The following is a 27,972-nucleotide window of genomic DNA, read 5'->3' on the forward strand; positions in this document are numbered from 1 at the left end:
AAGAGCCAGCTCATCTCCCACTCCTTTGGTGAAGCACAAAGTCTTTCTGACTGGTTAATGTTTCTCGGTCTTCTACATGGTTCTCAATCTTTCACGTGTCCCTGTCAAGTTTGCCTCCTCCATGAAGCCGTGATTGACCTGCATGCTCTCCAACACAAAATTAGCTCCCTCCTTGGAGCTTCCTTAGGACCTTTTCATACATCTGTTACTAAATTTTGCGTTGTTTTTTTCCCCAACTATTTGCCTTACATAATAGCCTGAGAACTCTTCAAGGACAACATCCACATCTTAGCCAACTCATATCTTTAGTCAACTCACACCATACCGCACTTAGTCAACTCACACCTCTAGCACCATATGCAGTCCATCAAAGGCAATCAATTCATTCATCCAACACGGGTTTATTGAGCAACTACTACAGGTACTGAGAACACCAAGGTGAACAAAACAGACAAGGCTTTTGCCTTCATGGCATTTGAAGGAACCCAAGTGCACTTGTGGCACCTCCTAGAATCTCCTTCACTGAGGGCCTCATCTGTGCTCGGCCTATTGCAGGTGCACCCCACCAGTGAACAGGCACAATGAGATTCTCAATTACTTAACATGGAGGTCTAGCACACTTCTAACCAGTTGTCACGGATACTTCTGGAGAACTCTGACTTGTTCCACCAGTGTGGACTCACCTCTCAGTAACTCGATTTATTCTAGAAAAGTCCTGGTGAGTGTTCTGAAAGCCTGATGTTGGGGACTTTTCCTTCCTGAGAAAGGTGATGCTCCCCAGAGAGGTGTGTCCTTCCGCATGAGTCACCTGAGCACACACCCAGCCCAGGGCTTCCCAGTGGTGACATCAGGTCTACGCACAGAGAGGGAAAAAAGAATACGCTCACACAGCAAATTTTCTTGTCTTCACTTCTAATGAGAGAGTATTGGCTCATTGATGTCCTAGGTTACGGGGTTACTGTTTTGTTGCACTTCTTTCTGTGGAGAGATGGAAGGACAATAACAATATGGCAGATCGGACCTGAACTTTGGAGGTGAAGAATATTGAGCCTGAATCTGTCAGTGCTAACAAATGCTACACATCAAACTCACTGATAGCAACAGTCTCCTCATAGAGGGTGACCTAAGAGCCAAAGGGCCTGGAAAGGTCATTCTACCCAAAGAACATTTCTCCCCCACCCTCTACATCTCAAAGCAAGAAATCCTCACACTGGAACTCCGGCTAAGGTAAGATGCCTCTACAAGTTCCATGTTTACGATGGAATCTACGCAGAATTCTAAATATATTACGATGTACAACTGAAAGTTACATAATGTTATAATCCAATGTTCCGGCAATAAAAAAATTTTTAAAAAAATAACTTCTAGTTATAAAATAAATAAGTCACGGGGATGCAATGTACCGCATAAGAAACATAGTTAATAATATTATAACCACTTTGTATGCTGACAGATGGTAACTAGACTTATTGTGGTGATCATTTTGTAATAGATATAAATACCACATCATTAGGATGTAGACCTGAAACTAATATAATGTTGTATGTAAATTATATTTCAATTAAAAATAAATAAATGAATAAAGGTAACCAGCTATTTCAAAATATATGATGACTTCTTAGAAGCAAGAAAACAAAAAAAAAGAAGTTCCATGTTTAGGTAGTCATGAAGGGCAGTGGGCCTAAGAAACTCCAGTGACGGTTGTTGACAGTGTAGGTCTCCGGATCCTGAACATTTTGATTAGGAGAGCAGTCAGAGCCCCAGACACTATAGGATTTGCTACAGCATTTTCTCTGTTTGCTAAGGATTTACTCAGCATAGATTCAATTTGTCAAATGCCTGTGCTTGATCTCAAAAGACACAGGATAGGGGAGACCTGACAGGGAAAAGTTGACAGACCATGTCCAGACTTTGGGGTGACATGGAGAAAAGCACATCCGAGGGAGGCAAAGCTGTGAGAGACTGGGTCCTGGAGGAAGGAATCCCTCAGAAAAGACAAACTCCACATCAGATCTATGCCCCGGCTGCTGGTTCCTGGGAGGAAGGGAGGCAGCAGCCATGTGTGCATCGTGGAGTTGTATATAGCAAAGACACAGCAAATTTTTCTGTAAAAGTCTTTCTAGTTTCTCAGAAGCCTTCCTAGCTGAGACTCCTCTGTCCTCCATGAAACCTTTCCTGTAAAAGAGGGTGTGAGTACCACAAAACCAAGTTGCAAGTCCGCTGAGCTGCCAACTTCCTGGACGCCATCGTCGAGCTTCAGGCTGGCTCAGCTTGGACTGGACTGGCTTTTCCAGATGTCTTGACTCAACCAGCTGATCCAGAACTACCTGCAAAGATGAGCTAGCACTTCAGCAAACGGCATTGGTCCTCTCCTCTCATTTGGAGCTGGTTTTGCTTTAGGGCACTGACAATGGAGACCAGGAGTAGAAGTGAGCTATTCCCAGAGCTAACTAGAGGTCACCTAGCTTTCCCAGCAGGACCAGAGGAGCACTGTTCCACCTGCTTTACAAGAGCCTGCTGCAACAATAGGCCGAGATAATGCTGAATCTACAAAGGTAAATGCAAAATTTAAGCATGATCTTCTTCCTCAGTGGCTCTCCCTTTCGGACCTGCCGCTCCTGTTTCATAGGTCTTCTTATTTCACTCCCCATCTCCTGCCCCCCAACAGACGCCATGGAGAGTCCAAATTCCCCACATTTGCTCCCCCTATTCCCCCAGTCTGGAATATTTCCCCCTTTTGTCTCTCTCTCTCACACCTTCTAAGATCCAGGTCTAACTTTCAACCTTCTATCAAGGCATATTTGACAACTCTGGATTCCATAAATCCTAACTATGCTTGTAATCTTACAGTGGTGGTTCCAAAATCTGGGGCAAAACAAAGCTTGCTGATGAGCTTTATAAATATTTGCCATCACTCTCCTGAGGTTGCCTAAATTTGAAATTTGGAGAGTGAGGCTGGGAAATCTGCTTTTTGCTTTTTATTTATTTTTTTTTGTATGTTCTCATAAATCCTCACTTAAGAATCACTGATCTATAAAGAACCGTAAAATGCTTGCTATACACTATCATACCGTTTTTAAATTGTTTCGAGTTTGCTACTTTTGTTTTTCCTACCAACTCATCATCTCTGCTGGCCAGGGGCAGGGACACACACACACACACACACACACACACACACAGAGTCCAGCGCAGTACTAAGAACAGGGTGGAGATATAATAAATCGTTGATGCTAGATTGCCATAGCTGATAAGCAAAGAAGGAAATGGAGTGATGGGAGAGTGCATTATTTCTATTGTCTTCCTTTTATTGTGATTCTATGAAAAATAAATCCTGCACAAGATCCAGACCATTCCCTAAAGAGCTAGTCTTAAAGGGAGACATTTGTGGCAAAATCCAGAGCATTGACAACACCAAATACTGGTGAGGATGTGGAGCAACAGGAACTCTCATTCATTGCTGATGGGCATGCAAAATGGTCCAGCCCCTTTGGAAGACAGTTTGGCAGTTTCTCTCAAAACTAAACATACTCTTCCCATATGATCCAGCAATCGCACTCCTTGGCATTTATTTAAATGAGCTGAAAATTTATGTCCATACAAAAACCTAAACGTGGATATTTGTATCAGTTTTATTCATAAGTACCAAAGCTTGGAAGCAACAAAGGTGTTCTTCAGTATGAGAATGAATAAATAAACTGTGGTGCGTCCAAAGAGTGGAATATTATTCAATGCTAAAAAGAAATGATCTATTAAGCCATGAAAAGACATGGAAGAAACTCACGTGCATATTACTAAGTGAAAGAAGCAATCTGAAAAGACTTCATCCTGTATGATTCCAACAATATGGCATTCTTGAAAAGGCAAAACCATTGAGAATGTAAAAAGACCAGGGGTTGCCAGGGGCTGAGGGGAGGGAGAGATGAGTAGATGGAGCAGAGAGGATTTTTACAGCAGTGAAACTCCTCTGTATGATGCTATAACGATGGATACATGTCATTATTAATTTGTCCAAATGCATAGAATGTATAACACGGAGAGTGAACTGTAATGTAAACTGTGGACCTTGGGTGATGATAATGTGTCTGTGTAGGTTCATCAATTATAACGATTATAACCACTTTGGAGGATATTGATAAAGGGAGGGGCTATGCATGTGTGGGGTAGGGGTATATGGGAAATCTCCATGCCTTCCACTCAATTTTGCTGTGAATCTAAAACTTCTCTAAAAAATAATCTATTTTTAAAAAGTGGGGAAGAAGGTTAGTTATCACCGTGCTATATGACAACCTATGCATTCCCATCAATTCTCACTCTAGTAATAAGAGATGATGGAATCTTAGAAAAGGAAATGAAGTCTAGTCAGGCCTTAGGAGAACTGAAAAGCCATCCAAAATATTAACAATGATAATAGCTATTATTTTATGAGTGTTGATTACGTTCCAGGCACTCTGCTAAGCAATTCACCTGATAGAGATATCATCATTCCTACATTAAAGATGAGGAAATTGAGTCCTAGAGAAGTTAGGTGTTCGTTTGTCCACATTCACAAATAACAGAGTCCAGATTCAAACCCAGACCCATCAGACCCCAGAGCTGAAGTGTGTAACCCTTCTCTCCATTTCTTAGCATCATGTGGCTCTTTCTTTTCCCTGCCTCTCTCAGCGGAAGAGCTCCAATTAATTTCCCGTCTTCCTGCACACGATCTAAAATGGCTGCATCGTGCCTAGAGCTTTTATAGAGACTCTTCTCTCTGTGACTCCTAACTCAAGTCATAATTGAGCAAATAGGACTAACCAATGAATTGGCTGGCTTTGAGACAAGTATCCATCCAGGATCCAACCAGCCATAGCCACTACCCAGAACTATGGGTAGTATAGGCATTGCCTAATATGTCCCTCATACTGGGACATCTATCACTATCCTTGAAACCAGAACCCTGGAGCAGACGTTGTAAACTTGCCTCTTTCCTCACATGTAGAATCAGGCTCATCATGGTATCCCCCAACCCCCACATGCTATTATGAGATTTAAAGGAGTTAATTGATGTGAAGTGCACACAGTGATTGCTATGAATGGCATTATTAGTCAAGCTGTACTGCACCCGCTTTTGCTCTGGGTCTCTGGCATGCTATACCTTGACTCCCAACTTAGTTCATTTGCCTGAACCACTTTTTTTTAAGAACATGGGCTTTAACAATTGCCAAACTTAAACATCTCTGGAAACACATACTTTTCCAGGGCAGGTTTGATAACACCCTTAGACAACAAAGGTGGACGAGTCCCAGTCTGAAACTGTCTAGGGCTATGCTAAAACAACCCAAACCAATGCTAGCCTTTATCTTTGGGAAGGTACTTACAAAAGCAGGTCTTAAAGGAAGAAAGTTGAGTTCACAGAGGTGATGGGCAGAAATGCCCTGCAGCCAGCTCTGCCCTCAAAGTCACATGTTTTGCTCCACTGCTCTGTTTAACAAGGAAACGATTCATTAACAACCATGAATAACAGGCGAAAAGGACTATCAGACTGAGCTTGTCCAGGCAGCCAAAATGAGTTATGAGTTTGCATGGTATCACTAAATAATGTCACCATATTCAATCTGGGGGGATTTAATTATTTCCAGAGGATTACTATGAATTCCAGCATAGTGCTAAAATCAACTTGAGTGCCTTATACAAAAAAGGCATTCAGACTTTTGTTGACTCGATAAAGAGTAAATAAAGAGCAAAGAGAGGCAGTGCCGCCCGGGAAGCATCACTCAAACAAGCAAGACAGGGGATGTCTTAGTCCATACATTGATAACAACCACCCACTTACGTCATTTATTTCAAATTTCTCATTTGATATTCCCGGCTATTGCCCTGCAAGCAAAGTAAGGCCACTATTCTTCAATTTTACAGATGATAAAATTGAGGCCCAGCAACTAGCTACTTCCACCACTGCTTGGAAGAAGAACGTGGGACTAGAACCCAGGTCTCCTGACTCATGTCATTTCCCTGCCCCATGATGTCCTCTGTGGTGCATTCCTGGTGAAAACCATGGAAGGTAACTTCCACATAGTGACATCAACTGATTAAGAAATAACTGGCATCTCTTAAAGTGTGCCCCTTCAATCACTATTTTGCCATGATGCTCCAAGAATAAGCTTGGGAATTACTGCTCACCAGATAGCCCACTTTGACTTATAATTCACGTTAGTTTATTAAAGCCTCTGAGCAATCCTAACACAAAGAAACCTATAGAATTTACATTAACCCTGTATTCTTCAAGCAAATTTGACCATAAAACTCTTTGTGTGTGTGTTATTTATTAATACCACACAGAGGAATATTCTTTGGGAAATATTTTAGACTATTAAAAATAATTATTCATTGATGTAGGTAAAATAACTAAAAAATCATGACTCATTCTATTTTGCCTGATCCCCTGTTTCTCAGGCCCATACTAATTTCTGGAAGTAATACTAACTGTAAGGGAGATTTCTGGATACGCAGCAGGCTATTGGGAAGGATATAAGGGAGGATGAAATTTTAAAGAATTGAACTAGGCTTTAGGAGCACAGATTAATATAGAGTTTCTATCTCCCACCTCCTGGTGGCCTCCAGAGACTCCAGGTGGCCTCTCTTCCTTTTATCTTCCCACCACGTAGCTTTTCATCTGTCTAGGGTTATGCCAGAGGTGTGAGGCACAAGCTATTTCTCCTTTCCTTCCTCATCTTGTGGTTTTCCCCACAAAGAGAACTTTCTCCCTTCCTCTGGGAGAAATCTTTGGCCTCCTGGAGATGAGCATCTTATATACAAAGTGGAAAGGCCACCCCACGGTTGCTAGGAACAACGAATGGAGGCATTAAGGAAAAGGGGAATGTCATTTGCTTCCCTTTCAAAAACTTTTATCAGTGTCCATTAACCAACCAATGAAATCCCCTGCAAAGGGAGCCCTTTCACCATCAGACTACTTTCTCACACCTTCTTATCAGTGGCTGCGGCTCGGCAGTGCACTGCTGAAGCAACTTCTCTTGAAATAATTAATTTTGACTCATCTTAACGCCAACCCATTACATCCAGATTTAATTCATTGAACCGAGTTGCCAATTTACTGCACGTATTTCCCACTTGGGGAAACACTTGAGCTTCCTTGCCTGCGGCCATTCCCAGAAGCAGTCGTGTCTTAAGATGCTTTTTCTAGTCTTCGGCCTCACCCTGGGCTGAGGGAGGGTTTGGGCGACTGGCTGCCTTCTCCAACGTTGTGCTTTCCTTCTCACGAGATCCAACATGGCCGAGGCTGCCCTGAGAATTTTCTTCTACTCAGGTTTTCATCTCTAAGGTTTCTTCTTTACTGTCAGAGCAGTTCTTCCAGGAAATAGTGTTAAGGTTTCAGACAACGTCCCACAGAGGTCAGCCCCTCCTCCAGCCCACAGCCTGCAGACCTCACTTCCTTAGTGGCCCTGGCTCCTCGCCACAGACGGGGAATATATTTATTCTAGGAGGGTTTCTCAATAGCGAGATGGCTGAGCACTAGCTAAGAGATGGATAGGGCAGCCACAGCCACCACTTCCACCTTCCCACCTCCCCTATCTCCTATCGCCAGCAGATGTCTCCCAACAAGATAGTGCCCTCCTCCCAGCTCCTCTGAGGGACTGGCTGCCTGAGAACTCCACCCAGGAGCAGAGACCACCCCCCACTCCATTGTTTGGTCAGAACTATGTGGCCAACACGGAGCACTTCTGAGTCACCCTCTGAGAAGTCCAGCATGCTACCATCTCTTTTCTCTCTCTCTCTCTTGCTCAGAGCTGGAGCAAAATTAACTTTCTAGACCTTACAGAGTGAAGGATTCTTTCTTGAGGATTTTTAACCACCCAGGGCAGAAAAAAGCACCCTTACTCAGATGATTCTCCTTGTTACATGCTTTATACCGCATATATCATTCTACCTAGGTTCAAAATGGTACTTTTCTTAAAGGTTAAGAATAACACTTTTAAATGACAAATATTGTTATTTAAATAATAAAATAAAACATGTGAAATGCACATAACTGCTTTATAAATATTAATGTTTATATTTTATAAATATAATTAACATTCATAAACTCACATAACAATGCTATGGGAGAGATAGCATCTTATTAGAGAAAATCTTATCATCTTGATTTTACAGATTAGAAAACTGAGGAAGAGAAAAGTAAGGTAAGTTCCCTATAAGGTAATATAGTGAGTGGGAGAGCTGGTGTGACTTTTTTCCTCCCAGACTCCCTGTCCTGGTGACCCCCTCACTGAGAAGTGTCACTCCTTTTGGAAAAGATCCTCTCCCTCATACCCACACACTGTTAAAGAAAAAAGTATTCTAACGCTTGCTAAAAGCGTAAGGGAGATTTTATTCAAGACTATTGCAACAGGAGTATTGCGATAGGAGAGAGAGATGGGGCTCAACTCCAGAAACAACAAGGACAAGTGGGGATTTATGGCCAAGGAGTAGAGAGAGATCTGCTTTTTATTCTTTATAGTGTTTATTAGACCAAGGACCAGTTAGGTGTTGGGGGGGGGGGCGGTGCTGGTGGAAGTGACAGAGCTCTCATTGTCCTGTGGGCATCTCTGTGGGACCAGACCCTTGGGGCCCACATGGCCACTGATGGCTGGCTTCCACCCAACCTCTCCTCCCCCAATACATCCCCAGGGAGTAGTGTTTGAAAGTGACAGCCCATTAAAAAGGCAACAACTGGGGCCGGCCCCATGGCCCAAGTGGTGAAGTTCCTGCACTCCCCTTCGCTGGCTCAGGGTTTTGCTGGTTCGGCTCCTAGGCGCAGACATGGCACCACTCACAGGGCCATGCTGAGGCAGCATCCCATGTGTCACAACTAGAAGGACCCACAACTAAAATATGCAACTACGTCCTGGGGGGATTTAGGGAGAAAAAAGCAGAAGAAAAACAGAAAAAAAAGAAGACTGGCAACAGTTGTTAGCTCAGGTGCCAACCTTTTAAAAAAAAAAGGCAACAACTTTTATAAAATGAAGACTAAGGAAAGAGCCCAGGGCTGGGCTGAGTTGCCCACTAGCTGAGATGCCACCCTAGCAATGGAGCGTAAATCTGGGTGGGCGCTACCCTGCCTCCTTCCACTGCGTTCTCGGTAGGGTGAGAGGGCTGTCGGGCTCAGGACCAGTGGGGGCTGAATCCAGGAGGGTCAGTGGATAGAAAATTACTAAGAGGAGACACCAGGGGTATCAGGATTCTTGTTAAACTGGCCTAACAGGATTCTTGCCAAGGTAGGCCAAAGACGGAAGGCATCAAAGGTGGAGACTGATCAGATATCAGGGGTGGGGGGATTCGCTAAACCGACTTAGCATGATTCTTGCTAAAGTTGCACCAAATAAGACCAAGACAGGACAGGGGTCAAGGTCGCGGCCTAGTCAAGAAGAGGTCTCAGAGAGGAGCCTGACTAAAGTTTGGTCAAAGAGAGCGTCTTTGACAACACACCCACACACAGACACAGACACACACACACACACACACAAACATACATAGACATATACATGCACCAGGCTTGCCCTCTGGCAGTGGCCCCGGTGTTAGTACTTTTCTAAGACATTGGTGCAAGTTAGTCATCAGAAAACTTGAGTTCTAAACTTTACCTCCCCCTGGCTCTCCCTCTTTATCCTTGAGCCCTGGGATAATTAGAGATGAGCTAACTATGCTAGCGCTCTCCTTCTCGTGGAACTCCCTGAGAAAGCGCTGGGTTGGGGGAAAGACAAAATGGAACAATCGTTTGGGTCCCCATCACTGGGACTGGATCTCAGTGGGCCAGCAGGTGGAAGAGCCGCACAAGGCAGAAAAGTCAGAGCAAGCACCTGCCCCGGGCAGGTTTCAAGGAGAAGTTAATCCTCCTGGGAACTGGTTTTCAATGACAAAATAATGTTGTAAGAGGGGAAAGTAGTGCTACAAAGTATTTCCTGCCATGATTTCAGGCAAAGTTCACTTAGCACCCCTGCAGATTTAAGCACTCAGCTGAGTCAAGAAAAACTGAAAAAAAATTGAAAGGAGCAAAGAGATTATTGAGTATCCTTTCAGTGGAAACTAGACAGCATCTGGAGGACCCTTCCAAGCTTGTCTGCTTCCTGAGAGGTCTGTGCCTTTCTTGGTCTCCAACTATTTTGCAACTCTGTGGAATTAGATGTTAACTTGTGGAGACAGAGTGACACAGATGATTTCTGTTCATGAAAAAGCAAATGAATTTCGATTTCCACCCTGTGGTACAGGCTGTTTTTGCAACTATTAGCAAGTGAAAATCAGCATTTCTGATTGCCTATGACTAGTTTTTGGCTTTTCCTTTGAATTCTCTGTAATATCTTACGAGTTCTCTCAATATTAATGAGTTAAAATAGTTGGCGTGTGTTCATTTTATATTTGTATGGGAGTCAAGATTTTACGTTTTGAAAAAATTACTCTCTAACAGTAGAAATTCCACAATTTCGTAGCTAATAATAAAACCCTTCTCACTCTTCTGTTCTTGACTGTGACCCTAAAATTAGACCCGATGCCAGATCATGCTGGGTTTCAAAAAGAGACAGCTTTAAAAATAAATAAGTGAAATTTAAAAGGGTTCCTTGCAAGACAGCTAGGACCTCATAAACCATCTTTAATCTGTTTGTAGAGATGGCCTGGTGCACCTGGGCCAACAGGAAAATACCAATTCACAGCGTCTGTCCCAAGAAAGGACGGGAGGGATGCGTCTATAAGAATACTTCATGCAGGCTAGACCTACCCTAGGGAGCTTGGGCAAAATCTTCCTCAAGGGAGGGGTGGAAAAAACTAAAATGAAGAGAGCAAGAAGGTATTCTAACTTATATTACTTAAGTTACTTAAGAATTGAGGTTCCTTTAGTTTGGTATAGTCCTACTTGTCTATTTTTGCTGTTGTTGCTTATGCTTTCAGTATCATATCCAAGAAGTCACTGCCGAGACCAATGAAATATTATTCAGCCTTAAAAAGGAAGGAAATCCTGGGCCAGCCCTGTGGCCAAGTGGTTGGGTTCACGTGCTCTGCTTTGGCAGCCCAGGGTTCGCCGGTTCGCATCCTGGGCGTGGACCTACGTACTGCTCATCAAGCCCTGCTGTGGCAGCATCCCACAGAGAAGAACTAGAAGAACGACCTAGGACTAGGATGTACGACTACGCACTGGGGCTTTGGGGAGGAGAAAAAAAAGAGGAAGATTAGCAACAGATGTTGGCTCAGGGCCAATCTTCCTCAAAAAAAAAAAAAAAAAAGGAAGGAAGAAAATCCTGCCAAATTTGACAACATGGATGAACCTGGAGGACATTACGCTAAGAGAAATAAGACAGTCACAGAAGGACAAATGCTGCATGATTCCACTTATATGAGGATCTAAAATAGTCAAACTGATAGAAACAGAGAGTAAAACGGTGGTTGCCAGGGGCTGGGGGGGAGGAGGAAATAGGGAGTTGCTGTTCAAAATGTACCAAGTTTCAGTTACACAAAATGAACACGGTTCTAGAGACCTGCATTACAACATTGTGCCTATGGTTAACAACACTGTATTGTACATTTAAAAATTTTAAGACGGTACTTTTCGTGTTGTGTTCTTACCACAACAAAGAAAGAAAGAAGAAACTGAGGGCTCTTTAGAGTTCAACTTTTCTCTGCAGTGTTACTAACTCAGACATGACCACATAGACCAGAGCACGGCTATAGCGATCAAGGTGGGCACTGACATGGCTGAGTAGCTATTCCATTTTGCGTCCCTGCTTTTTGGTATCTTTTAATGCTACTTTAGCTGAGAAGAGAGTCGGAGGCTGTGAGTGGCCCCCCATCACACAACTGCCTGACCCCACATCTTGCTCTTCTCATGGCACCTGCTCCCCTCTACAGACAAAAGCAGATGAGAAACCTCCCCACAATGCAAGTAGCCTGCTGTCGTTAAATCAGGACCAGGAACGAGCCCCCCCAAATCCCCTGGTTTCCAAGCATGGTCCAAAGACCACCTGCTTGAGAATCACCTGGAGAGCTTGCTAGAAATGCAGATTCCCGTTTGCCACTCCTAAAGATTCTGAGTCAGGATCTACTTCAAAGTTTGGAAGTCATTAAATTTTAGCCCAAATAGCAAAAAAGGGGGAGCATGTTGTCACCCTCTGTGGGCGTTAAAAACCAGTCAGGGCCAAGTCAGAACTGGCCTCCAGATATCCCGGAACGCGGGCTCCCCACACTGTGCCCTGCTGTCCACAGGCACAGTTACGGCGGAGAAATGAAACTAGCTTGATCAAAGTGTTTTGCTCTTCACCATCTGTTTACCATTTTCAAACCATCTGTTCTTTCTCATGAGCTATTTTGGCCATTAAAGACTAGAGGGCGGTGATCAGAGCTGGATTCTGGACCTAGAAGACCAGAATCTAAATTCTGACATTGCCACTTCCCAGCTTTGAAACCCTCGGTAAATTACTCAACCTCTCTGTGCCTCAGTTTTCTCATCTATAACAATAGTATTGACTATTATTGTCGTGAGAGGTGTATGAATTAATACAAGTTGTGACATTTTAACTAACCCAGGTTGTGTGAATTCAAATAACAATGTATGCAAAGAATTGAAAACAGAGTCTGGTATGTCACAAGTGCTCAGTAAATATTAACCGTCACTCTTATTATTATTGGCTTCTCTCCTATGATTATTTCTTAAGATAGGAGGGGGGTTTAACAATTAATTTCGCTCTCAAGGGGATAGTACTGAGAGGTGATCCCCCAGCTACAATCTTAGCCCACTGGCTGACACCTCCCTCATTTGGCTATACCAGTCAAGGTCACCGCCCTTGAAGTTCTGCCCAGGTGCAGGTTCACTGGGCACCAAGCTTGGCTGGTACAAACTGTCTGAGGTGGGACATAAAGGGGAACCCAGTCACGCTCTGTGACTATGCAGTATGTCATTGTCAGTTACTTTTCCCTTGGTTAGCTTTCAGTAGAATTAAAGGTGTATTTTAATATTCTATCCTTGACAAACATCAGAGAGGCATCTATTGAGACACAGCACAGGCTCCTCAGGTCAGAAAACTCTGAGACATCCCCCTCCCACGGTGATTGACTCTTGTTCTCGTATACTCCACCCCAAGCTTTCCTACCAGGACCGCAGTTAGAGGATCCTCTTAGAGCGGAGATAACTGCTGAGATCAATTGAGCACAGCCTGCAGCAGAAAAGGAGAACTAGACTTCTCAAGCACTTATAGCATGAATCTTGTCTTTTTAGATGAACATGACATTAAGAAGCGGGAAATACCACACCAAAGTCTGTTATTTAAATAAAGAGCAAGCGTTACTTACGACAGAGCTGTGTGTGTTGAAGTGTGCCCTAGAAGTGAGTATCACTTCAGATAATTCCTCTCCTTACTTTTTAAGAGGACTCAAGAAACTCAGCATGCACACTGAGTTGAAAAGTCATTAAAACCGCTGAAGCACTCACGCTACAGTGCGCTCTCCTTGTAGCAGAACTCTTGGGCCCCCAGAGGTAACATAGACTGCTAAGCATCATGAGTTTCTGAGATGCAGCCTACTGATTAAATAGCAAGCATTTGTCCTATGATGCCCAGGGCACTGGAGGCCACTGGAGATGTATGGCACTGCCCTGCATTTCCACCTGTTGCCTGACCGACTTGTAGTAAATAATGCAAATCCCTTTGTGATTCAGTTTCCTCATCTGGGACATAGGGAGCAAAATACTTAACTATATGAGTTAGGATGCTTTCTTTGGGTGTAAGTGACAGAAAAGCATGACTTGAGTGCTTTAACCATCATGAGGAGTCCTATCTTGTGAAACAGAAAGCGCAGAGGTGTGCCAGGAGCCAGGGTCCACCTCTGCTTCACTTGACTCTGGCCTCTTCCCTCTGTGTTAGCTTCCTTTACAACTGTAGAAATTCCACGCAAACATCGAGACACCGCAAGGTCCAGAGTAAGAAAGAGGGGTGTTTCTTCCTAGGTGCCTCTTTTTGATCAATGAGGAAACCTTCCCCAACCCCCCAGCCCCCGACCTGGTCAGGCTTCCCCTCATGCCTCCCTGGCTTGAATGCGGTCACATGACCTCCTCTGAACCAGTCACTGGGGATGGATGCCATGATGGGTTTAAAGTATTCGCACTTACTCCTGGGCCGAGAGCAGAATCACCTTCCCCAAGGACAAGGTGACAGGAGGACAAACATGTAAACAGCAGCAGGACTTTGCAGACAAGGAGGAAGCAGTAGCTGGCGGGTGTGTAGACACCGATGGTGTTTACTACACCACCACCCCAAATTCTCGTGATGAACAGATGAGATCATGGATGAAAATGGCCCACTCGGAGCCTGGCACATGGGAATAATAATAGCAACTGACATTTTTGAGGACTTACAATGTGCCAGGCCCTTTCTCTGAATCCTCTAGTTTAATGAGTGTCCTGCGAGGTAGGCACCATTATTCTGCCCATTTGACAGAGAAGAAGACTGCAGCACAGAGGAGTTAAGTTCCTTGATCGAGGCAGAGTCTGCATTTAATCTCAGGCAGTCTCAGTGCAAAGTCCTACTCACACGCATTCATTCTCTAAGCTTGAGTGCACTGAACTAGCAGTCAACTTCATCACCCCACCGCTCCCCTAATCTCAAGAAACGTGTACATTTTGAGTTCAGTGGGACATACCACATGAAAAACTAGAGAACAATGCAATATAGCAGCTAGTGACAATTATTAGTGATGTATTAGAGGAAAGAAGTAACCAGGGTGCTGAGCACAGGGAAGACAATAGGGGGTGGTGCTGCCAGGAAGGTACAGGGGCTGGACCTCAGCAGAGGTGTGAGTTTGGGGAGTCACGGGAGAGCATGCCAGACTGGTGTCGCAGCTTACAGTTTTCGGGAATAAAAATCTACTCTTATGTGACTTGGGCAAAGGGAAGGGGCTTAGGAATCCACTCACTGGAGGAGAGGAGAAGCAGAGCAGGGCTCCAGCCTCATTGACTTTAGGAGAAACTTTGAAGGCTGTTTTACTCACAAAACCATGGGCTCATGAGTTGCATTACAGTGGACTTCACGAGTTGTAAAACTTTTATGCAAGGAAAACCCAATCCTGTTGGTAAGCTCTAGAATTTTCCTAATATTCTTATACCTCCTGCCTATGAGCCCCACTCTACAGCACTGTAAACTTCCAAGAGAAGTTTGATATTGGCGGTCAAAGCCTAGAATTTCTCTCCCAAATCAGGCAAGATCTCCTATAGAACTGAGTTGGATGAGAGGTGGTACCGGAGTTCAGATTCAAGGTAATCATGCACAGATCCTTGTTTCCCGCAGCACCCCCTCTCCCCGAGGGTTACACCCCCATGGCCACAGTTTGGGTACCCAAGTCTTCTGAATGACTCTGGAGATTTGGCCTTAAACCCCACATTCTTATAAAGAGTGCCCTGGGATGTTGAACATTAGGTGCTATGTCCCAGAGGAATCTGAGGAAGAGGGTTTCTCTTTACATCTTATACGACTTCCTGTAATACCAACTTTCATGCCAAGAAAGGATCTCTGAGGATATGTTCTGGGCAGGGTTTCAGGTCAGGTTCTGATCCTAAACTGATGTGTTGGAATCAAACTGAGATGTCTTTATCCTACTTAGAGTCTTGTCTGTTATCAAGTTCTTATTCATCATCTTTTACCTTATTTAGTCTTAAAATTACTCCCCAAATTCCTCTGCAATCTGATATGTAGGCAACAGGTACATTTCTAGGTTAATAAAATAGAACCAAATTGGGGAAGAATGGTCTTTGGTGTCACAGATTGCGTTCGAGTCACAGCATTGTCACTCATCTGAACTCGTGAGGCAAAGACCTCATGCATATGACAGCACAATATTCCATCCTGATGAGGTGAACAAGGTATAAGGAATGATTCTAGATCATTGTCTGGTACATAATCGGTGTGTTAAGTGTTAGCTTCTTCCTCCCCTCTGTCCTTTCCCTTTATAGAGGGGAGAGGGAGATCTCTGGAGTAAAGCAAGGGCATTTCTATAGTTTTCAGGATGTCTGATATGCCCTATGTTGCTGTGTACCTAGGGGGAGACCTTTACCTTCTCTGGTTCCATTTTCTCATCACCAATAAAAAGAGGTTCGACTTAATATTTCCAAAGTCACCAATACATTTAAAATTATAGTTTTATTATATACTGTCTACATTCCCTCAATTCTGAGTCACAGGAATTCCCCCAATTCATCTGTCCCATCCAGGCTCCCGGGGCATCTCCATCAGGTGGGTGCGGCTGTTTCTTCCCTTTCAACCTGGCCTGCAGGTTCCCTCCTGCTTCTGACCTGCTGTGAAATGGCTGCAATCTAAGATTAACGAGTGTCTATTGACTACTTAAGGAGGGGGCATGGCGGGGACCCAGCGACAGTGATCTCAGACCCGTCTAGACAGCCAGCATTCAATCAAAGCAACTGATAGCAAAGATGTCAGTAGAAAGGAACGTGAGGTCACCTCACCCCGTGGTTTGCAAACTGCGTGCCTCAGAGACCCAGAGGTTCCCCAGAGCCCATGACAGCTGAGGGACGGGGAGGCAGAAAGAGCCCAGCCCCACTCCACAGAGTGCGTTCACCTTGCCTCATTTACTTCCCATGTTTCTGCAGAAGTTTCTGCTGGGAGAGTCTACTGGCTAAAAAGAAAAGAAAAAAGCTTAAAAGTCACCAATTTCACCTTATCTTTCATTTTACAGATAAGGAAATTGTACTTCATACTTCAAAAGCCTTAGAATGATTCCCATACCCTGTAGATCCAGCAATTCCACTTTCAGCTAAGTTATCCTAAGAAAATTTTCATGGATTTGTGAAAGCTTCAAGAATGTTCATTATACTATGGTTTAAAAGAGAGAAACAATTAGAAGCAACAGCAAGAGAGGAGTAATTGAACAAATATTGGCACATCTCCAAACATGGGATACTGGGAAGTCCCATATCTCATAAAAGGAAATTACTTATATGGAAAAAGTGTTCATAATATATTGCTAAGTGGAATACACATAGCCACATGCTTGTTCTGCCTCTAACATCTCCACTCGTGTCATCAGAGGGCTTTCTGGGAGGCTCTAAATGGAGCATCATCGTGCCCATGGTCATCTACAGTTGAACTGTGGCATTCACTTGTCCCTTCTCTCACCTACCTGCTCTCTCTCATGCAGGACCTCTACTACTGCCACCATAAGAATAGGCATGTCCATGTGACACTGCCAGATCCAGAGGCCTCAACACTTCCATTCCCAGTACATAAGAAGTCTGCTGGGTTCTTGGCAAAAACAAGCAACTTGGAGCCACATTTTTCCTTGGTTCTAAAATAGCCCTTCATGTCCCCAGCGCCACACAGTCTTTCTTGAATGGTTCCATCCATTTCCAGCCATCGCCCCCTATTCAGCAAGTCTTAAGTCCAGTTCTTCAGGCAGAACTGGAATAGATATCACAAAACCTTCCATTCTCCCTTTCTCCCTTCACTGTTCCCTCTTCCCACACACACACACAAAATTCCTCACTCTTCCTCAATTTATAACAAACATTTGCATGTACATAAACAGGAGCAATCAGATAATAGAAAATGTTTTGGGTTTGGGCAGAATAATGGACCCCCCAAAATATCCATGTCCTAACCCCTAGAACCTACAAGTCTGCTACTTTACAAGGCAAAAGGGATTTTGCAGATGGAGAGGAAGGTTCTTGAGATGGAGCCATCACCCTGGATTTTCTTGGTAGGTTCAATGGAATCATAAGGGCCCTTGTAAGATGGAGGCAAGAGGGATGAAGTCAGAAAAAGGAGATGTGACCACGGAAGTAGAGATTGGAGTGCTGTGCTGCGAAGATGGAGGAAGGGACCAGAGCCAAGGAATGCCTGCAGCTTCAAGAAGCTGGAAAAGTCAAGGAAATTGGTTCCGCCCTGGAGCCTTCAGAAGAAATGTAGCCCCGTCAACATCTTGATTTTACCCCTGTAGGACTCATTTCAGACTTCTGATGTACTGAAGGGTAAGGTCATAAATTTGTGTTAAGTCACTAAATTTGGGGTAATTGTTAAGGAATATTATTGTTTACACTAGAAGTAGCCAAACTATCCTATTGTGTAGTGGTTGGAGTCGGGGTAAGAATTTCTTTTAATTATCCTATGTTTCTTATCTTTCCTTAAATGAACACAGCTACCTTCCGCAATAAAAATGAAAAGTCACTATTTTCAAAAAGAGAATTCTGGTGAACCATTGCAGGAAAGTCCTAAAAGAGAGTGGGCCTGGACTAGAGCATCTGTCGCCTAGGTGGGTGGGAAGGGCTCATGGGAGATTCCAGCACTGAGTCTGGAACATCTCTAACACTCCTTGATGTATCCAGGGCAACGATGTCCAGCAACTCTTGAGAGATGGCTAAAACAGCACTCAGGAGCACTGGGCTTCCCCTAAGATGAACTAAAAGAATGAATTTAGAAGTGAGCCAACACGAGAAGAAGAAGAAAAAACTGAGAAAAAAATGCATTAGGCAAAAAAAGAAAAATCCAAACGTTACATGAAAGTGAATCCTCAGACACTTTACAAATCTGTACAAAGGAGGCATGGGGCAAAGGACAGTTGACTGGCTACACTGAGCAAGCACATGACGTGGCCGGATGCTTACAGCATCTTCTTTAACAGGCTCCTTAGTGTTCCTCCCACTGGGACATCCCATCCAGGCCCTCCCAAGAAAGAGCCCCTTCTGCAAATTTTTCTTAGTCCATAATTTCCCACCAAAATACATCTGTCTTATTTGAAACACAACTGACATAGGCACTTCATGAAGTCAGTGTCAAGGGGAAAAAGGAAGGAAGCACATTCTAGAACCAGCTCTGCCCAAAAGAAATACGATGCAAGCTACATGTCATTTTTAATCTTTGGGTGCTCACAAAAAGAAATAGATGAAACTAATTTTTGTAATATATTTTACTTAATACAATATAGCCAAAATATGATTTCAACACGTAATCAGTATTAAAATTATACTAATGAGATACTGTCTTTATTTCATGCTAAGTCTTCAGCATCTGATGTATATTTTGCACTTAAAGCACGTCTCAATTTGGACCGGCCACATTTCAAGTGTTCAATAGTACACACCTGGCTGGTAGTTACTGTACAGGACACTACTGCTCTAGATTAAAAGAAATTAAAGAGATCTAATGACCAAAGTCAGTGAGTGACTCTAGTCTGGGTCCTAGTTCTAAAGAAAAGAGCTATAAATACATTCTTAGGGCAATTGAGAAGACTTAAATAGGGCCTGGACAACTGGAAAAAACTGACTTTTTTCACCCATAAGTGAAACATTACAGGTATGTGGGAGAGTGTCCTTATACTTAGGAAATTGAAGCTGAAGAATCTAGGGGTAAAGTGTCAGCATGTCTGCAGACTATTCTTGAAAAGAATATTTTTAAAAGAAAGAAAGCAAATATGGCAAACTGTTAATTAGTGAATCTAGGAGGAGGGTAGATGGGCACCCTATGTACTATTCTTTCAACTTCTCTCTGTGTCTGAAATTCACAATAAACAGTTGGGGAAGGGCCAGCCTGGTGGCATAGTAGTTAAATTCGTGCACTCTGCTCTGGTGGCCCAGGGTTCACAGGTTTGGATCCTAGGCGCAGACCTGGCACTGCTCGTCAAGCCAGGCTGGGGTGGCATCCAACATAAAATGGAGGAAAATTGGCACAGATGTTACCTTGGTGACAATCTTCCACAAGCAAAAAGGGGAAGATTGGCAATAGGTGTTAGCTCAGGGCCAATCTTCCTCACACACACACACACACACACACACACACAAAAGATTAGGGAAAACACGCACACACACACTCTCTCATATGCCCTAGACTCCATTCCAAACAGGGCAATTTATCTATTGGAGGCTGTTAATCTGCTGAGCTAATTGTGCTAAAACATTTTTTAGGGTAGAATATTTTATGGAGGAAGCAGCATGGTTAGTAGTAAGAACACTAAATCTGAAGGCAAAAGGTCAAGATTCCAGCTCCAGGGTCACCATTCGCTAATCATCTAACGTGAGCAGCCCAACTGCGAAGGCTTCCACTTCCTTATTTTATGTATAGATATATAGTTAATTTAACCTTGCTGCACAAAGGACAATGTATGGCCTTTTACAGGAAATCTGAACGTCAAAGGTTCTTTCTGTAGGAATTCCAGGCCTTGGAGCCAGTGAGTGAGACGGGAATGCCGATGATGTCATTTGGTGTCTATCCACTCGGTCACAATGCTGGCATCTTGGAAGGAGAAAGGTTCTCCAAGGCCCCTGCCCCTGGTCACACTCCTGAGCTGTGAGGAGAAAGCCTTTGCCCTGCGCAGCTGTCAGCACCGCCGCTCCGGGGTGGATAAGAAGAACCAAACTGGGGAGAGATGGATGGGCAGGCTGGGTTTATTAATGGCTGGAAATGGCTTGGAAACTATGAAATGCCAAATAATATCTGGACAGAAAAATCCAAATAGTGTGGGAAGGGGTCATCCGTGTGAACAAAGAACACTTGACATCCACAAAAATATTCGTTTTGGGACAGTGCCCATTTATCCTGAGAGCACCACAGTCAGGGAAAGATGAAGAGAAAGCTGACGTGCTGTCCGCGTCTGTCACTTTAAACTCAGCCTCAGAGGAGTCAGGCAACCTGTCAGCACTAAAGGGCTGAGTCAGAAATCCTCTACGAACTAGAATCAACGCTCCCGGAGGAGCCCTGCATGTCCGTGTTCTCCCTAAAACTTGCTTGGATTTGCTTGAATTTTTTTTCACTCACTGCCAGTCAGGGATAGACTACAGGCCTGTTGTTCTAAGACACAAACCTCAAAACTCATTTATTATCTCCAAACATAAACACTATGTAAATGTAGAAATAACCATCTACTTCAGAAAGTCTATTCTAGTGGGTTTTTCCTTTTTTTTATCCTGCCAAAGATCTGAATATTTATGATGAAGTGACACTAGCCTCCTATTTTCCCCTTCGTTTTTTATGCTGTGAAGTTTCTCTTTATTTCTTTTGCTTAACTTCAAAGTTCTGAGATGATTTCTTTCCACTTTTCCAGATAAGTAGCTTCCATCGCCCTTGCTCGTTTCTCTGGGCCAGCTGCCTTAAAATCCTTTGGCACTGACAATTTATCATAATAGCACACACACCTACATGGGTGCACACACTCAGACACATACAAACACACACACCTAGACAGACCCACATATTTGAAGATCACACTTAAATCCCAAAGGTTCTTAGATTGCCCTCAAAAAGTCATGATTCAATCTGTCACTCCAAAGCTTATAACATTATGACATCTTAAACTTCTTAAGTTTGGACCCATTGGTATGAAGAAGGTCAATGTCGTGTTTAAGAGAAAACCAAAATGTCATCTACAGAATATCTTTAAGGATATGGAGGTTTATGCTGTTATCTTTATTTTTTTAACTTTACAGGACATATATTAATTAAAGATTCTTCTAGAATGCTGCTCAGTCTACTTTGCTAAACTTCTCTGTAATTAGTAGCAGCAGTGTTTAAAATGTATTTGCATCTTCAAAGGCAGTTTTCTTCTTAGCAGGTAAATTATTTGCTCCTAAAATCATATGCTTAGGCTTAATAAACCCTTTCTTCACATATATATTTAAGAAACAGCAAGCTTCATCTCATCCCTCTGGAATTACTAACCTCTAAAAGTATGGAGTCCGGATTAATGATATTTTACTGTATCACTTGTCTAATTGAAGAGCATGGAGTTCAGTCAATGTTAAGCGAGGTGAAAATTATCATAGATGCTACCAGCTAGAGCACCACCGGGGAGACCAAGATTCCAGAAGTGAGTGACTTGTCCAGTGTGTCAAGCAAAGAAAAAAAGAATTGAACTAACAACCTAACAGTAAATGTTTACTTAAAACTGGGGAAAACTCTGCAAAACTCAAAGTCTGATGGGCTCTGGCCCCTCCCCCAGGTCCTATCCCTTTTGGAAACTACTTTAGGGGTGTTCTAGCTGGGGCTACTTGAGAGAAGAAGAGAGGGAACTAAACCTCTGAGACCATCTGGCCCCTCCAGAAATTCATCAGATTCTTGATCAATGTTCTTAGAGTTTTTTTCTCAGCAAAACAAGCTATGAAGTTCAGAAGATTTTTAACATTTAAAATATTCATTGTAAAAATGTATGTATATTTTCAGTTTACATATACAAGTCCTTGAATAAAAAACAAAAATGATATAGTCAACACTAAAATGGCTATTAGGGATCGAGCGGGTACGTGCTCCCCTAAACCACAACACCAAGCGCAGCACAGAGCAAGGGTTGCAATGGGGATGATTCCCGGGCTATAGGCAATTTCATATGCCATTTTATTTTATTTTTTTTTGATTACGTGGATTTCTGCCTATTTTAATGAAACAAAATAACTAGCAGAGAGGGAGCATATAAAAGTCGAATTGTATAATGTGGATCAATTATGAAAGCTAATCATACTTTTCAGACAATACATGCTAGAAACCAGGAAAGAGAAATGAGATGAAGACAGGCAAAGACAAATGCTTTGCCACCTGTGACATAATCTTTTCAAGAAAGACTTGATGCTGTTTTGGTCACGAGGCAAATCTAGATTTTGAAGACATGATGCCATTCCCAATTTGTTAATGATTCACCCCGTGGCCCAAAACAAGTCGCTTGTCTCTGCGTCTTGGGAGGACTCTCGTGAGTAACGAACAATAAACAGGGATAGAAACTCCTCTGTGAACTAAGGGGAGCCACCTGTCTACTGAAATCCCAGGAAAAACCCAGAAAGGTTTGGGATTTCCCCCTCAGCCCTGAAAGTCTGCAACTGCCCTGTTTTAGACAGTTCCTGGTTACGTGTTTCCAGGGGACGCCACAACCTTAAATCTCCCCCAGGAGACCAGTCCATCTTTCAATGTCCACAGGTCCTGGGAGGTCTTAGAGGGCTGTGTCTTTCCAGCCAGGCCCAGACAGGATTCACTTCCTACGGGCAACACCACAGTTGACAAAACCCTCCTGAGTCCTCCAGATCAGCACTGGCTGAGATCTGAATCAAATCTCCTTAAGAAAAGCTAGACCTCACTTTCGAAAGAGGAAAAAACAAAAAACATGGACCTAGGGAAGAAGGAAGAACCTGGTAAACTTACAACCATTTCCCTGAGTTCTCTTCTCTGCTGGAATGATATGATTTCTGTTTGATATCTACCCGTAACTACAGCCACGTCCCTCAGGAAATACAAGATGGGAATAAACGCAGATAAAACAGGAAAGGCTTCTCGCTTTCTTCCCCTTCCAGATGAACTTCATATCCTGAAATGGCAGCTGACCTGCCAATCAAAGTGTACTTGGATGCCAGCCAGCACAGTGCGTGTGTTTTCTCCCCGTAACATGAGCAGCCTTGGTTCAATGGGGATGAAACCCCAAATATCCCCGAATATCGGGGACTGAAAAGACTTTTGTTTCAGGCAGTCTTTTGAAACCTTCATTTTCTTTAGCTCTGGTCCTATTCCTGTCACTCAACAATGACTTACTGTTCAGAAAGAGCTGCTTCTGCCAAAAACCTTGGGCCTTGAGCATCTGAATCGAAAGCAATTCCTGACTCTCAGAAGCCTATTCTAGGTTTGGGATAGCCACACCCTCAGGAAAGTTATGGCATAAAAAATACTAATGCAAGACTGTTGTCAGTCTCAGGCAGCTTGAACCCACTTCCAAGTAACAAGGGCAAACACACAAGTGTGAGCAGAGGACAACTCTTTCCCCAGAGGATGAAGCAGGGTGGGACACAGTTAAACAATTTTTCAGGAAGCTGGACCTATCATGCTTCTTTGCAGCAGAAGCCGAAAGTAGGTGGGCCATCCTCCTTGCTGCATCTCCTTGTGTGTTCTTAGCTCTAGCCCCCGTCTGATTTATAGGCACCCTGGATAGTTGACCGTCTGACCCTTCCTGCATGGACTCCAGGGTTTGCAAGGACAGGATTTGGCATGAACTCATGGGGCTGGCAGAAAGGCCAGGTGTCACGTTAACTAGAAGATAAAAAGTGGTCCTCAAATGTCCTGCAAGAGCAAGGCCCTGATAGAACAGCAGGAAATAGAAGTCTATGCATCACCCGTGGGTCCTCCAGAGAGACGGGGGAGCGGGAAGAAAAGCAGCACCACTGAGTCAGGAACTCCAAGCATGGGATTCACCCTGTGTTGAGAGGAAGGTACGTGGGGACCCTTTTTCTTCAGTGCCCAGATCTGTATCAGAGCTGTGCGCAGGCTGGGGAGGGCAACAAGGTTGGAAGATAGTGAGAATGCTCGGTTTCTGGCATGTTCCTGGAAAGGATGGTCGAGGCTTGGAACTTGAGGGACTGGACAAAAATCATCCAAAACTCAGAAAAGCCAAAATCAGTCTTAACTCCCAATTGGACCAAGTTAGACCAAATGTTTAAATTTATATTGGCACTGCAGAAAAATAGGCACACCTGTTGAGAGTAGCCTTTACGATTGGACTTCAACTCCATTAATAGTTCAATCATGAGAATTTTTAAAAGTATAATAATGAGCTAAAACACTTTTCACATAAACAAACAAACAAACAGATCAAACCTCTCGGGTTGTAGTAAGAAAGCCCTAAGGAACAATGCTTGTATTACTTGATCTAAGAGTTCCTGATTTCTTAAGGAGAAGACCAAAGCCCCTAGAAAAGGAATCACGGAGAATAGATTGTAATGGGAACCACGTTTTTAGCCCCATCTGTTAAGGAAACATTCACATGTGTAGACACACACCCACACCTGGCACCTGTCATGTGAGAGCTGATATATTACCGTAACAAGGCCGGACCTACGTCTTAACAGCACATTGATAACACTGGTACTTTCACTTTACAAATAACGAAAGTGAAAGCTCGGGGTAAGGCCTGAGCAAGTCTCAGGTCAGTGGCTCTCCGTCTCCTCTCCAATGGCCGCGTCTTTTTAGAGAGAATTCTAGCTTAAGCTGAGCTGAGGAACAGCTGTAACCAGACAAAAATTCTGACCCCAAGGACACTCAGGTTGGTAACTTGTGGTTGAAGGACAGCTAAAGGTTAGCCTTTCATTGAGATCATCAATAATATAGTTAGCGCTGGCTGCTTATCCTCTTTACTTCACCCAGAACTTCATAATGGGCAAGAGCCAACAAGCGCAACTATTTCGGGTGCAAAATCTAATATGTTATGAGTGGGCAATATAGCAAAACGGTGGTAAGCTTGGGCTCCAGAATCAAACTGACTTAAAACCCAGTTTCACTTTTCACTAGCTATGTGTCGTTGAGTGAGTTACTTACCCCTTCTGAGCCTTGGATCCCCCATCTATAACATGGGGACAACAATGGTAAACCATACGAAGTTTTTGTGAGGATGAAGTGACATAATGGATACTTTCCTCTTGGCACAGTGCTTGACATGTCCGAAGCACTCAGCATGTTGGCTCCTATCACCGTCATGAGGAATTTATGGTAAACAGAAAATACAGAGAAACAAGTAAAAAGCATTGTATTCCATCATAGAATATAGCTCAGCATAGCATCACATGTAAGTCGGCCCTTTTTTTGGTTTGCTTGCTTGTTTTTGCCGCCTACCAATTTTGCCCAATAGCCTAGCCTACTCTTTGCAATAGTCCAAGGGCTGGCAGGTCCTTTCTGGCTAGGCCTCTGTGTAAGACAGCCCCGAGTTGAAGTCTAACATGAAAGCAATAGGTACGTACTCCCTGGTATGGGACGAGCCCTCCGTAGTCCCAACAGCTAGGTGGTCAGTAAGTACTGTTTTTTGACCCCTTTAAGGTGGGCCCCATTTTGGCCTTGAATGACCCTCCAGAGCCCCTAATTCTTTCTCTCCTCCCCAGGCAAGTCTTTACTTTTCATCCCACTTCTCACCTTACTGCTGTCCGGGAAATCTTTCATATTCCTCCCTACCGCATGACCAAAAGGGACAGGAGGAAACTCCTCCTGGAAACTCACCTTTCCCTTTATTTTGCACCAAAGTTTCTCAACAACTGGAAGCCACAAACTCTCCTGGAGCCACGAAAGAGCTCTTTGTCTTTCCTGAAGGAGCCAGTCTAACTCCCAGGGCCCACAAATCTGGCAGGAGAAGTGCCTAGAGCCCACAGGACTTATAAGGACCCAGGAAAATGTTTTGATTTAATTTCTTTTAAGGTCAGAAGGAAAAAATGAATATGATAAGAATGAATGAATCCAGTCTGGATTATATGCGTCTTTATGCCAACGCTATCATAAAACATACTTTTAAATATATTTTTATGGAGGAAGGGGCCCAGGAACGTCAAAATGTGGCCCCGCCACTCCTGCTGAGGTTAGAGTGGTCTTAAGTGGGGAGGGCCTGAGACAAACTCACCACCTCGCCTCACCTCCTACTCCACCCATTTACTTCCTCTGGCTGGTACAGGACAAAAGTCACAGCGACTTAGATTTTTAAGAGGATTTTTGAAACACCTGCCAGTATTGATTATATATAACTTGTCTATTTCTGTCATAAGTCTAACCCAGATTTCTTCACACCCCTCACCCAGTTACGAACTAATGACGTCAAAGCCACTAACGCTACAGCGGATCACACCTGCGCGGTTCAAATTAAGATGCAGCATGAGGCAACCCTCCTTGGGGAGCAAAACCTGACTTCGGGGACTCTTGAAAATCACACATAAATGAGCACTGACTGGATTTATCACAACACAGGATGACACTTTTCTCTGATTAATTTACTTCAAAATCTATTAAGCTGAAGACTGGGCTGACCATCTTGGTTGCTGGTTAGTTCTCCATCCGTACTTAGAAGCCGTAACACAGACTCCGCTAGCTGCACACTTCGTTCAGAGGTAAGTATTCTCAGTTTGATGCAAGGTCCAGAAAACAAAACAAAACAAAGCAAAAGAAGACAGTTTTCTTTTCAGTAGATTTTGGCTATCATTTGGATGGATGCTAAGAAATGACTTCAACTAAAATGTTTGAGTCTGTTGCCAATGAGACATGGAAGCAGGTTAATGTTGATCGATGCTCGCAGCAAATTCAAGCTTTGAGCTTTGTTTTGTAATCAATGCATTTCTAATTTTCACAGAGCTCTCTTGGGTGTGACACTGTTATTTGTGAAACACAAAACTCTGTGCTCAGGGAACACAGTTACCCACAGGGTTAAGACACACCCTCCTTCATGGGGCGACACAGCCTCACTTCCCACTTGCAAAGCCAGAGACAAATAGAAGGTGGATTATTCTGTCCCAAGTTACTCTTTTCCTAAGGCTTCCCTCTGCCCATGAAAGTTTCCCTCACTATTCCCATGACAGAGAATCAGACCAAATAAAAAGATACTTACGTGCCCCGTGGGGTGGGGAAGAGCGTTGGCAGGAGTAGGATGGGGTATTAGAGCTCCACTGTCAAAATCAAGCGGTACAACTCTCGTAAGTTGTGTGTGAAATGGCCTACTTTAGCATTTCTTAAACATGACCAAACTATGACCCCTTTTAAGGGGAAAAACATTTCTTCTAGACCCTTAAGGATGCATCTGCGGAGGATGCCAATTTGAGAAGCGCTCACCCCTATTAATTTACATCGATTTTCTCCACTGCGCACACGCAAGTGTATCTATTAATACTCAGGAGTTTTTATTTCAATATTATGCTTATTGCAGTACTTTTTTGAATGCATATTAAACAGTTTTTGCACCCAGAAAACCACATCCTTTGGCTGGTCCAGGCCATTTGAATCTTTCTATGAACTGTTTTTTTCCAGCTTTTACCCATTCGTCTTGGTTGGTGTTAAATTATTAAGCATTATTAAAGTTAACAGGGTGCTGGGTGCACAATAGGAGTTTTAAAAATAGTGGCTGTCTTGCTAACTCGTTTTAGCATCTAAATGATGGCTGCCCAGATTGCAATGCCAGCCCTTTGAAAAGAAGGCCAGTGTGGAATTTTAACTCACTCAGCCCTCTTTTCAGCACCGCTTGTCTTAAGCA

The 27,972-nt window shown here is 43.5% G+C and overlaps 1 long non-coding RNA gene across 5 annotated transcripts; it reads right to left on the reverse strand.

Moving 5' to 3' along the window:
* Window positions 1–381: 381 nt before the first annotated feature.
* LOC103560193 (uncharacterized) lies at window positions 382–27,614 on the reverse strand. Of its 5 annotated transcripts, none has more exons than XR_011541513.1 (6): window positions 27,334–27,518; window positions 25,387–25,438; window positions 7,194–7,344; window positions 5,358–5,460; window positions 2,198–2,327; window positions 382–978 (listed from the first exon to the last, which is right to left on the reverse strand). It is a non-coding gene; the product is annotated as an uncharacterized lncRNA (long non-coding RNA). The 5 variants fall into 5 exon arrangements; XR_011541515.1 differs by lacking the exon at window positions 27,334–27,518 and adding an exon at window positions 26,760–26,894; XR_011541514.1 differs by lacking the exon at window positions 7,194–7,344 and having other exon boundaries at window positions 25,293–25,438; window positions 27,334–27,614.
* Between the last annotated feature and the right edge of the window lie 358 nt (window positions 27,615–27,972).

This window comes from Equus przewalskii, chromosome 1 (genome assembly GCF_037783145.1).
Source record: "Equus przewalskii isolate Varuska chromosome 1, EquPr2, whole genome shotgun sequence".
Classification (NCBI taxonomy): domain Eukaryota; kingdom Metazoa; phylum Chordata; class Mammalia; order Perissodactyla; family Equidae; genus Equus; species Equus przewalskii.